At 36.9% G+C, this 12,711-nt stretch overlaps 1 protein-coding gene and 1 long non-coding RNA gene across 2 annotated transcripts in view; both read left to right on the top strand.

The window, feature by feature from the left end:
- Nucleotides 1-12,619, top strand: part of LOC137463299 (uncharacterized) — a 29,010-nt gene extending 16,391 nt beyond the window's left edge. Inside the window, exon 2 of the long non-coding RNA XR_010993875.1 lies at nucleotides 10,978-12,619. This is a non-coding gene — a long non-coding RNA (uncharacterized lncRNA). The remainder of the gene's footprint in view (nucleotides 1-10,977) is intronic.
- Nucleotides 1-12,711, top strand: part of PTPRN2 (protein tyrosine phosphatase receptor type N2) — a 633,132-nt gene that overhangs the window by 28,935 nt on the left and 591,486 nt on the right. The window lies entirely within an intron of this gene.

The raw sequence follows: 12,711 nt of genomic DNA on the forward strand, positions 1-12,711 counted from the left end.
TATAAAAGTGAAAAAAATGAATGCAGTAAAACCAACCCAATAGACCAGTGTGGATAAATCACATAGTTAATTATAAAAGATACTCAAGATTCAGGGTTTAATTTAATCAGTGTGAATAAATCATCCTGTGGTTCTCCTTTGGAATCCTAAACAGTTTGTCTTTCTTACCCACTACTGCTAATATGAAAAAATGCTGTTCATGAGTTAATTTATATTAACTCATGGAGTTAATATATGGCTTAGTAAGAGAACAGAAGATAATAAAATCATTTATTAGAATTAATGTAATCTGTTTTGCTATGGAAATAGAGAGTTCACAGTGAAACCCCAGAGTAAAACCAGTATTAAGACTGCCATGCAAGTGAGGACAGCCCGATGAACTGTTTTTCTGAAGAGAGATTCACAGATCCATTTCTTCCAAGGTGGCAGCTAAATCCTACTGCTGGCCCATTGCTGCAGCAGTGTCTGGGAACACAGGCAATGGCCGAGAGCCATGGGAGGTAGAACATAAAACTCGTTTATTTACTGAGGCATTAAGCAAATTTCAGCAATCATTGTTAATACTTTGGATGATATCCAAGGCAGAAGACCAGAGTCCTGTTGGCTCAGGAGTATAAGGAAGCTTTCTGGAAAATTGGAGCATTAATGAAAAGCTTATCTTACATACCAGGACTTGAGCAAAAGGCCAGAGCATCTGATAGAAGTACAGCAGTCTTCTTGTGAGAGGTTCTTTTTTTCTGAGGGGGTCTGATTCCTTTTGGAATAAACAGCAGAGGATTGGCCCACATCTGTATCTTTACACTTCAAAATCAGGTGGAAGCTTTGAAATACGTTTGCATGGCTGTATAAAAATCAATTACAAATATACCTAAAAGAGAAATATACCACAGACATATCCCAGCTTTGTCAGCATTTTTCTTATAGTTCAAGGTAAATAGGATTTGAGGATAATGCAGGTAAATGTTCTATCCATAATCAAGCATGAGTGGCTGGAGGTTTTGTCAGTAATTTTCCACTTCAAAAAACAAAAACCAAACAACTGCAAAACTCTTATGAAAATCTTGGGAATCTCATACCTTTTCCAGGCATCCTGGGATGCTTGTAAACCTTGAGGAAAAGATAAGATTCATAGGTTTATATGCTGTAAAGTTGCACAAGTCATGGAGATGATTTGTACAAAATGATTTTGTGTGAATGCTGGATGGAAGGCAGCTCATAAACACAATTTTGTTGCTGCTTGCCTCGATGAATATTTCTCTGAAGTGCTTGTGTACCACAGGGAGATCATATACTGCTCATCTAACTTCTACATGGTTCAACATAGGTGAAATGATCCACATCTCCCGAGTAAAACTGGACTGGTTTAGAGTTTCATTCGGTTTTATCCAGCTTTATTATTTTTAACATCTTTACTTGTTTTCTTCATGCTTTCATTCTATTGTTTTGATGATATTACATCTGTTTTTCTGTTCAGGATTTTGTCACCACTATCAGGTACAAGTTACTTGAAGGGATGAAGGAATCTATACCTGCTGCTAAATCCAGCCACTTCCATGTCATACCCATCCAGATGTGCAGCTTCCTCATTCAGATGGGCTGTATTTCTTCCTGAATCTGAAGAGAATATAGTTCTCTTATGTTGCTCTATTGCCATTTAAAATTTAATTTACAGTGAAGGGAAGAAGAAGTTTTTACTTGCAGTTGTTAATGTGGATATTGACTGTGATTTAATCTCATATTTTGAGATTTTAGAAGGTTAACTGGCAACTTTCTGTGTGGCATTTGGTTGGATTAGATGATTTTTGTTGGTCCCTACTAACAGAAATATTCTATTCTATTCTATTCTATTCTATAGACTTCTGAATGTATTTTTGAGAATGCTATAATCAACGTTAAGTAAAGCAAGTTTTGAAAGGATCGATAAGGAAATCATGAGAGAGGGCAAGCCCAGATTGCCAACAGTAAGAGGAGGAGTGAGAGGATAGAGGGAAATTAGAAAGATTGATAATAATCTACTAAAAAAGATTAAGATTATGACAATATAAGAAAACATATAGGAAAATCTACAAGTATTTAAGAAGAGAAATGTTGATGTATTTTGTCACATCTCATCAAAGTTGATAAGGAGTATTTTTGCCTATGTGTTGCTTATTTTAGCAGTAATGTATTACTGACACATTTCCTTCAGATTCATGAGAGGCCATCTATCTTTAGCTGGAAGGCATAGTAATTTATTTTCTTTGACCATACTGCTCTGTAGGCAAGCTATCTCCTGAGCAAAATAGACTATTTCTAATCCAGTGAAAATTAGCACCGTTTTTGATATTAAAATAGCTGTGGAAGTGAAGTAGGTGTCAAATGAAGTGCCTTTCTATGACTACAGTGAGAACAGGAGAGCAATACTGCAGAAAGTGTTAATGGTAATTATCTGCTAAAGATGAAATCTTGTGCAAAACCTGCAAGCCAGTGGAGTTCTAGAAAAGCCAACACTCATGAAAGGTCTCTTCTCTATCTCATTAAGTGAAAAACTAGAAGTGAACTGAGAAACTAGTTCTTGATTATGTGGCAAAACACAGAATCTGCACTAATAAACCAAATGTCTGACCCATTGTCTAACCCACAGTGACACACTATAGACAATAAAACAGGATTTATTAACTTCTGTATTTCACAGAAAGTTCCATTCTCATTTCTGAAAGTAGCCCAGATTGATCACTGCATTGTGGAACAAATCCAATATAAAATCAAACTCTGAATAATTTATGACAGTGCTTGTAAGCCTATATTAAAAAACTTCTCAAATGCATAAGTCCTCCAAAGGCCAGAAAAGAGTAATGAGTCTATATTTGTCTTATTTCTGCAGTGTAGACAGGTTCTTCAGTGTATAGTGAGAGACTATTAATGACTTGAAATGATAGAAATTGCTTTTTAAAATAAAAAAAATGCCAAACCCCTGTTTTAAAATCTTCTTATGTTTTTTTCCTGATTTTCTCATAATCTTTGACTAAGAACAATGTCATTCCAGATGTTTCATTGTTATTGGCATATGTGGATTGAAATGGACTGTTTCCATGAAAACTTCACCAAAGTGTCAAAAAACCCCCAATATAGGCAGAAGAGCCTACTCTTCCCAGGACAGCTAGGAAATTTCAATCTCTTTCTAGAATGGAGAGTCTAGCATTATAATAAGTTTCTACTTTTCTTACTGCCCAAATACAGTAAAAATAGGCCATAATACTAATTATACTGGTCAGATTGGCAGTACTGTTCTGATTCAGAATACATTTCACCACTTATGTTGCCAGGAATATGCATTTACCATTATGTTAATAAAACAAAACACTGTGAAGTTGCAGCCAGAGCCATGGCTCTCTTCATGATTCTCACCAAATGATTTGCAGGTGGGTGGCTACTTATTTAAGGCTTATTAAAAATATTAATATTTTGCCACTAGCTTTTATAGCTTTCTTCACTCTTGAGAAAAAAAAATACTTATTCTTTTGTTTTTCCACTCTCTGTGCTTCCCCCCAGCCCCCACCACCCCTGTGTCAGTACATATTAAAACATTTGAGAGGCTGATTCATCATTGTGGTGAGGCCACTAATTCTCATGATGAACATTTCTCTGTGTTTTGCTGTGAATTATTGACAGAATTAAGTAAACTCAAGAGTCCTGCCTACTGATGCCCAACTGCATTCTGAACACCAAAAGCAATAAGAATATTAACAGTAACCCTGTTCCACTCCCCCAGGGCTGCTCTGCTCATGAGACCCTCAAAGTTTTGTTGCTGGACTGTCAAAATTTCTCCCAGTTCCTTCTCCCCTCCTTGTACTCAGAAAACAATATATAATCCCTGTTTGGAGCACAGGAAGGTGAGGAAACCTGTTGGGTTTTATTAAGGACTATCCTCCTTTGCCTTTCTTTGGCCTGTATTTAATATGCAGAACGTGGTAGAAGGTTGGAATATCAGAATAAGGAGGCAGAAGAAGGGTAGAAAGTGGAAAGAAGGTACTGCATCTGTTACTTTTGCTCATGAAGAAAACCTCAAATTTTTCACCAGGTTTATTCATTGCTCTGAAAAGTAGATGAAGGCTTTCAAATTACATCTCCTTGGAATGTAATAACCATTCTGGTGTTAAAGATTTTCTTATGATCACAGATTTCTTTCTGTGACCATAAGACTAATGTTTTCTAAACTGGGTCCCAACTGACTTCTGAAACTCAAAACCTTAAATTTCTCATGTAATTTGTCACCCTATTGATGAGTTTTGGGAGCTTGCTGTACTGCACATATATATTTAATGTCTCTTTTATGGTAATACAGATTATGAGCCAAAATGGAATATAGGCTTCTTAAATCCATTATTCTAAACTTACATTTCTTGTCACTGCAGTAGATTTGTGGTGAGTAATTTCAGCATTTTGGAAAGTAGCCATCAACTGAATGACTCAGAGCAAAGGGTTTTACACAAATGCAGATTATGACAGTATCAATTCTTTCATAAAAAGATTGAATCATTGACAGTAAATGTTCTTAATAAAGATGTCTTCCAAGGGCCCAATTAACACAGTCTTTTTTTGTGCAACCTTTGTGTTGCGAAACAAAGAACTTGTTTTAAAAAACCTAAAATCACATGTACTTTCTAATTTAGTCTCATGTTTTGCATAAGTATCCTGCATTCTCCATAATAAACTTATGAAGGAGAATAATGTGTTCCTGGACATGAAAGAACAGGAGAGCCTTTAGAGAACCATTGATGCTTTCAGGTGGAGTAAACAGCAAGATGCTGGTACCCGATTCCCAACCACATCCAGGGCTGCACCCAAAGCACCATGGGCAGCAGGTGAAGGAGGGGATTCTGCCCCTCTGCTCTGCTCTGCTCTGGTGAGACCCCACCTGGAATATTGCACCCACCTCTGGGGCCCCCAACATAAAGACCTGCTGGAATGAGTCCAGAGGAGCCAAAAAAGATGCTCAGGGGGCTGGAGCACCTCTGCTGTGGAGACAGGCTGTTCAGACTGGAGAAGGCTCTGGTGTCACTTTATAGCACCTTCCAGTACCTAAAGGGGCTACTACAGAGCTGGACAGGGACTTTTTCAAGGGTATGGAGTGATAGGGCAAGGGGGAATGGTCTTAAGATGGAGGGGGTCAGGTTTAGATTAGATACTAGGAAGAAATTACTTACTGTGAGGGTGGAGAGGCACTGGCACAAGTTTCCCAGAGAAGCTGTGGATACTCCATCCCTGGAAGTTTTCAAAGTCAGATTGGATGGGGCTTTGAGCAACCTGGTCTAGTTCAAGGTTTCCCTGCCCATGGCAGGGAGATTGCAACTAGATGATCTTTAAGGTCCCATCCAACCCAAACCATTCTGTGATTCTATGAGTCTGTAATCTGATGTTTCATTTTTTAAATTAAAAATTAGATAAGAGCAATAGGAGGGTGTGACACCGAAATAGCTTTTGCAACAAAGTAAGTTGGTGAAAATATAGTTTTTTGTATGGATATTAAAGGGAATAGAAGTTGTTAAAATAGAATCAAAAGGGTAAAAATATGAAAAAAATGTAAAAACCAAGCAATAGAAAAGTATGTATAACAATATTAAATAACTGAAGAGTTCCTAGCAAGACCAGGTCTTACAGTACATCTTCACATTCGAATTATAAGGTGTAGGTGCATACAAAGTAACTTTTAAGTAGTTGCAAATACAGGTGACAACTGAAGAAAACTAGGCTTTTCAAGTTTATGTTGGTGTTCAACTATTTCTCTCCAGGGAGTCAATACCAGTAAGCAAGGAAGTAGTAACAAAGATAGTATAGAAAGACTGGAAAGCCATGTATTTGATTTAAGAATAGAAGCTGTAACTTTGAGGAGGAAAGCCACTTTAGGAAAGGCATGTGAAAGAAGGAAAGCACTAGAAAGTGCTAAAAAGGAAATTGCTAGAGTCAGGGGAGATGCCTATTAAAAAGGGAATAATCTCCATATTTCCCGAAGGATTACTTAAAGAGAAAAACCAATCCTTCTGTCATCAATGCACACTATCTAAATAAAGTATTTAAATCAAGACTAATGAAAGAAGCAAGAGCTTTTTTATGTATTTATCTCTCACACAGTAGAAGCCAAGTGCTATTTCAGCAGAAGTAAAAGTCTGAGTGAAGCATGGCGCAGAAGAATCTGCCAGGAACAGCAGAGGCAATCTGCCCCCTGGGCAGCTGAGGATGGAGCACGGCTGGCACAGGCAGGAGCCTCATGGACAGGGAGCCAGTCCCACCACACCCGAGCAAGGCAAGCAGGACAGACTGATGACCCCACCCGGGTCTAGCTGAGACTCTGGGCCACAGCAAGCCCATGATGATGAGAAAGCCTGAGATCAGACTGAGACATTAAATCTGAAGGTCTGGATCAGGGTCTGGATCAATAGGGGACATGCCAAGGCACTGATGTGGTGGCAGAGGAGCTGCAGTGCAGTTCAGACCAGGGGACACAGTCTCAGCTTAACAGCAGCTCCCAAGAGATGGAGTGGGGAGTCCCCATTTCCAGCTTTTTTTTTCATAACAGCTGAAAGCAGTGAACTGGCCTTGAGCTGCTTCTAGGAGGGCAGAGAACTCAGAGCCCTGAGGACATCACAGTAAAATGATGGTTTGCATAAGGAAGAACTCAGATATAAAATATATGATTTGGACATCTAGAAGAAGATTAAGTGAAGGATAAAATTAGAATATAATAAGGCAACCGAATTATTTTTTTTAAATGTATGGCAGGAGAGACAGATAAGAGACCTGAGACAAGGAACACCTTCTCCCAGAAAAGTTGCAGAAGAGGGGAGAGGAAGGATGTGGATTAACACAGCATATTGTTTAAAGAATGATTGATGGTTTCAAAATGAGAGAACTAAAACCAGAGAAATAAGAAGAGGTTGAGAATGACAATAGCACAGGAAAAGTGGAAAGTAATATCTGGATTAGGCAAGAAAAGACAGCAAAAATGTTGAGGTCCAGATCCAAAGAATTTGGTCACTGTTAGGACCACCTGTTCCAGACATGCATATAAATTAAGTGTTTGGCTAAGCAATTTTGGTTTAGGCAGCAGAGTTTTCCAAACAAGGAACAGGAAGTTAAGCACCTGATAGAAATGGGGTTCTTAAGAATGGAAATCCACATCAGCAATTGGGACCTGAAATGATGCAGCACTCTCAACTCTCTCTCATCTGGATTTGGCATCTGTCTCAGTTGTTGTTAAACTTCCATGTTGAGACTGCAAGCCTTCACCTTTTAACTTTGACACTTATACTGTGATGGTGAATGAAACAGACATCTCTCAAAATGTTTTTGTTAAGTGGTTTATTAAAGCTGTTTTGTGGAACTCACACTGCCAACCCTTGGCAGAGAGAGCCCATCACACTGAAGAGACGAATAAGTAATTTCTGAGTGATTTATCCATTTTCAGATAATGTCATTACGTCTTCAGGCTAAGAAAGGACAGAGAAAGCTACTTCCCCAGGGAAGAATACAATTGCTTTATTAAAAAAAAAAAAAAAAAAACAAACTTCAGTGGAATACACCCATCAAGAAGTCTACTTCTCCTTACAGTTCCAGGCAAAAAAATAATCTAACTGTCACCTAAACTGGATCATCCTCTAGGAGAATGAGGTTATGTCTTTGTTAATAAACTAATCCTGGATAAACTTCTTTGGGCCTGAGCACAGATATAAGATCATCCAAACTCCTGAACTGCCAGCATGGTCATGTCCATGGTGCAGTTTGGAGTGTTAAATAAGCACATTTGCAGACAATGCCCAGGCAAAGTCTGGGGATCTGTTATGGGCCAAGGATCCAGGGAGGCAGGATGCAGCTCTTTTATTTTGGAGAAAAAGGAGATAGAGTGAGAAAAATCATCCAAATGCATGTGAGCCATGCTGTGCTGATAAATACCAGGGTCAGAGAATTGTTGCTGGCCCATTTCATTTATTTTTAGGAGCAGCCTGAAAGGACAGGTAGCAGCATCCCAGAGTTATCTTGATATTTGAAGTTATGTATTGAGGAATCATAAGACTTGATAGCAAGATTGCAATGGTACAGGCACCAGCTTTGGTTGTGGTCAGGTAAGTAGCTCCTTGACGTAAAACCCATCCTTTAAACCTTGCTTTGTGTCAGTGAATACCTTCTGCCTGTGTTGAGTCAGGGCTGCAGAATGGGAAAGCTTACAGGAGGAGCAAGATAAGAAGTTTCAAAAAGCTAAAAGCCCAGTTCTCAAGGACTTCTAATAAGACCTGAGAATCCCTTAGGTCTCTTTGAAAATCCTATCTGAAAATAAAAATTGGATGAAGTGTAGGATTTATTGGTTCTGACAAAAAAAAAAAAAAAAAAAAAAAAAAAAAAAAAAATAGAAGCAGCAAGTTTTCAGACAAGCTGCAGACTGGAATAACAGAAGAGAAGTGATATGAATTTTCTAACAAGTCTTGTCAGTTTTCCTGTCCTTATTAAGGAGAACAGAACATCTGCAAATGGGGCAGACATGATCTTGAAAATAAGTCCTGAATCAATCAATTCAGCAAAGAACAATCTGTACACATGATTTTGGTTTTGGCAAATTGTCAAACAGCTATTATCTGGAAAGCTAAATGGGGTCAGCAATTCAAGTCTGGCTGGAAGATAATAAAGTCATAAAAGCATCATAATATGCATTACTTAAATGTGAATAGTCAAGGCACATTTGAATTAAGTGTGGCTGTTTTCAGCTTCAGATTGTTACACCCATGTTTAGATGAGTCCATGTAGGTGCCTATAATTAATTAATTACCTTATAGTCATTATAGTCCCATTATAGTCAATATGGTCTGTCAAGGCCAGAGGCCTTTTCAGCTGATCAGATGTGAGGAGTTCACTTAGAGTGAGCTGGATAGCTGTGGATTTCTGTGACTACTGTGTCTGCTGGTCACCCATCACAGCTGCTCCATTCTTTTTGAGATTATGCATTTTTTTTTGTCAAATTCATCACAAGAAACTTCTGCAACACTTGGATTTTAAGCAAAGGGTTTAGAATGATCTCTAGCATACCTTGGTTACCCTATTGAATATTTCTTCTAATTACAATACAAATCCCTTCACTACAAGATCTATAGGCAGCTGATCATCTAGATCCATGTGCTCTGTAGAAATAGGACTTGGAATTGAATATCCCATGGAACTCCTATAGCTATTTTTGGCTTATATTTTCTTCAGTTTAACTTTGGTCCTATTTTTAGCTGTGGAACATCAGTGCTTACCAGTGAACCTGATAAGAGCAGGACCCACACAACCCATACATTCTCTCTTGCATTTTGCATTTACCTGTAGCATTGGTGGCCTAAAAGAGCATTTACCTAAAAGAGAAAAAAAGAATAGGCCAAGCACATATTCACATTTCTTTAGTTTACTTTTCCAGCCTTCAGAAATTTTCAGCTCAGAAGGTGCTAAATCAAAAATTATATCACAGTCTTGCGTATTGATTTCTAGAATGTTATGAGTGCTTCTTTAAAAAACTGTTCTTGTGTGTTGACACAATGGTGAACTTTGCTCTTCATGTTTATGTTTTCCATGCTATGTAGGAATTTTTAATCCTTCTGTTTTATACACTCCCTCCTCCAGCTGGAAAACAAGCTGAATCTTTCACTGTTTTTTTTTTTTTCTGGATTTACCTATTTGTCCACAATATGTTTTTTCAGAACCTAGTGGCATAAGTCTAAGATTTTGTTCCCTAGTAATAATTCTAAAAGGAGAGGTGAATTTCTGTTCATCTAACCTCTGTGTTGGCAAATACCATTTACATCCTAAATTTTGTTATTCTAATCTTAGTTTGAACTAAAAATAAACTTCGTAAGAAACATGTTAATAAAAGCAGTTTTTCACAATAGCGGTAATTTTACCTTTTGGACTTTACTGATAATGAGAAATATTTTGTAATTCTACCTTTTCTGAGGTGAAGAAAATCAAGGGTAATGAAAGTTTTCTAAATCAATAGGAAACAGATGTGATTCCCATGAAAACTCCTGCAATGCAGCTTCTTTATTAGCTTGTTTATAATGTTTAAGTAAATCAGCTCTAAAATAAATAGTGCTGTGGGGCAGAGGACATTGATTAACTGCCTGAGCTTGGAGGGCAGTTTTACCCAAATCCAATTTCATAGGCATCAAGACAAGTGGAAAATTTAAACTCATTTCAACACTAGGAAGAATTTTTAAGACCATTTATACGAATTGAGCACGTTAGTCTATGATTTTTTTAATTGCTGCATTATAGTAATAACAAAAGATCAGTTTTTCATGAGATTACACATAGATATTAATGGTAACTAAAGAGCGATGAATGGGACATACTTAGAAAAATTAAATTCTAAATTAATGAGATGATGCTCTGCCCTGAACTAGTGTAGTGCTAAATCTCCAAATTTCCTGATAACTGCAAAAAGTAAGAAACAGTAGGTATATACTATTTGAGTAAAATTATATTAATTGATGTAGGTTGGAAAACTGTGGTACAAACAAAATGGTGGAGGTAAAAAAGGCTCATATAATCTGTGAGGCTTTTGAATGGAAGTGAGTTGGAATATAGCCCTGGCAAAAGTTTGAACTTGAAAAAGCTGGGGTTTTAACTGTAAAGAAATTCTGTCATCTTGAAGGGAAATTTTCCTTTGAATATGATAATTCTTTTGTTTTGCCATGCTTATGATTAGATTTATTCACATGAATAATAAATTTTCATTAATATTAAGTGAACCTCGATTTTAACTTTATTTTTCTACTTAAAAATGTAAAAAAATCTAGAAGAGTTTTAGAACAAAAATGTAAGTTCTTTCTTTTTGATTGCTTTGCCAGGATATTTTACTTCTCTTTTCATGATGATATGTTAGGTTTAATTCATGGTTTGTTTTGTTTTTGGGGTTTTTTTTGGTCTTTTTTTTTTTTTCTTTTAATTTTTTTTTGCTTTCATTTTTGCATATAGCCTGGAGCAGAGCTGCCAGCTTTGAAAACAGAAGTTTTAAGTAAGATGACATATACCACTTGCTTCTGAAGTGAGGTCATCTGGGATTTCTCACCTCTCATTTCGAGCTCTGGATGAAGCTTAGGGTGCCAGATGCTCTCAGTCCTCCTTACCTGCTCCATCCCAAAGGATTCAGTTTTGTGGTTTGCACTGTTCCCTTTCATCATCATAGGGCCAGTGACAGCTTTGATCTGCATTCTGCATAAAGTATGTTGGGATCAAATTTGGCCAATTATATTTTTTTCCACTAAGCTACAATAGTAACTCTGCATGAGAGCTTAAGGAATAAACTGCACTAATTACAAAGTATTATAAATTTTGTATTTAGAAACTTTTTTTCAAAGTGGAGATACATCACAGTGACAAGTAAGAGCAGCAGAGATGTAGTAGTGTGGAATAACTGATTACTTCTTGGCAGGAAGAGCAGTGATTTACTGGTGAGAAAATTTCTTCCTCTGTTCCTCTGACAATCACCAATAAATTACTCTGTCTTTTCCCCAACTTTAAATATTTACAAGCATCCCAGGAGAAAAATGTATTCTTCATTCTCTGAACATACTTTCTGTGTCTTGTACCATCACTTACTAAAGGTATTATGACACAGTGCTGTTTAGTATCTCTCAGAATCACAGCTTGAAGCCATCTCTGTCTTTTGTTTGGCTGTATCTCAAATCAGGTGACATGTTTCTCTTCCCTTTAGATCTGTCCCTGGGATGTGTGGCATTTAGTTGTTGAATTTAATGGAAATACAGGGACGAGTTAAACCACTGACCTCCTGCAGGAAGCAGCTATCATTCATCTTGCAGTTTGGGATTGTCACATTTGGTTACTGAACAGCTTTTAAAGCAAACTGCTCCAGACTCGTACTGAGGTGAATCAGAGGGGACAAAAAGTAATTTCATCTGTCTGCACCCTGGAATTTTTGAGGTTTATAAATATGCTAATACTGCCACTCTCACTTGTTTACTTAGGTTTCTAAAATTGGAGTAGTGTTTAATTTTGACAGAAACTGTGGGATGATTTTAAAATTTGATTTAGCATTTTAGTAAAAACTGAGGCCTAGGCTGTAATTAATTCTATCATTCCATTTCATTCAATGCTTGTCCCTCTAATATTGAATTCTTTTTATGTTGCTGTAGTTATTCAGTGTCCAGTTACTTTTCCCATTGCTCATACAACTTCTAGTTTTTACATTTTAGAATGCCATTCAAATACATTCTTTACATTATAACCTACTTTTTTAATGATAAATTTTAATAATATTTTTTAATCATAAATTTCAAACAGAAATGCGATAGAGACATGCTCTGATATGTTAGGAATTTAGAAATTTCATTCTAATAAAAACAGAAATAAAATGAGGTAAAATCTTAAAATATTTAAATAGGATTGCATATTATAGACTCAGTATTGCAAAAATTGGAAATATTATGAGATGCTTCCTAAGTCGGCATCAATTTTGTAATGTAATCTAAATCACGTTTTACAGATTTCTTCCATAATTTTGAGCAGTGGAAACTTATTGTTGGAAACTAATATTGTGTTATTTTATGTTATGTTGCATTTCATTGCTAGCTATTAAGTTTGATGAGTTGGCTGCACTGGTTATTGTGCTAGAGTCGTGGAATGGTTTGTATTGGAGGGGACCTTAAGGATCATGTAGTTCCCACCCCCTGCTATGGGGAGAAACATCTT

Source organism: Anomalospiza imberbis, chromosome 1 (genome assembly GCF_031753505.1).
Source record: "Anomalospiza imberbis isolate Cuckoo-Finch-1a 21T00152 chromosome 1, ASM3175350v1, whole genome shotgun sequence".
Lineage (NCBI taxonomy): Eukaryota > Metazoa > Chordata > Aves > Passeriformes > Viduidae > Anomalospiza > Anomalospiza imberbis.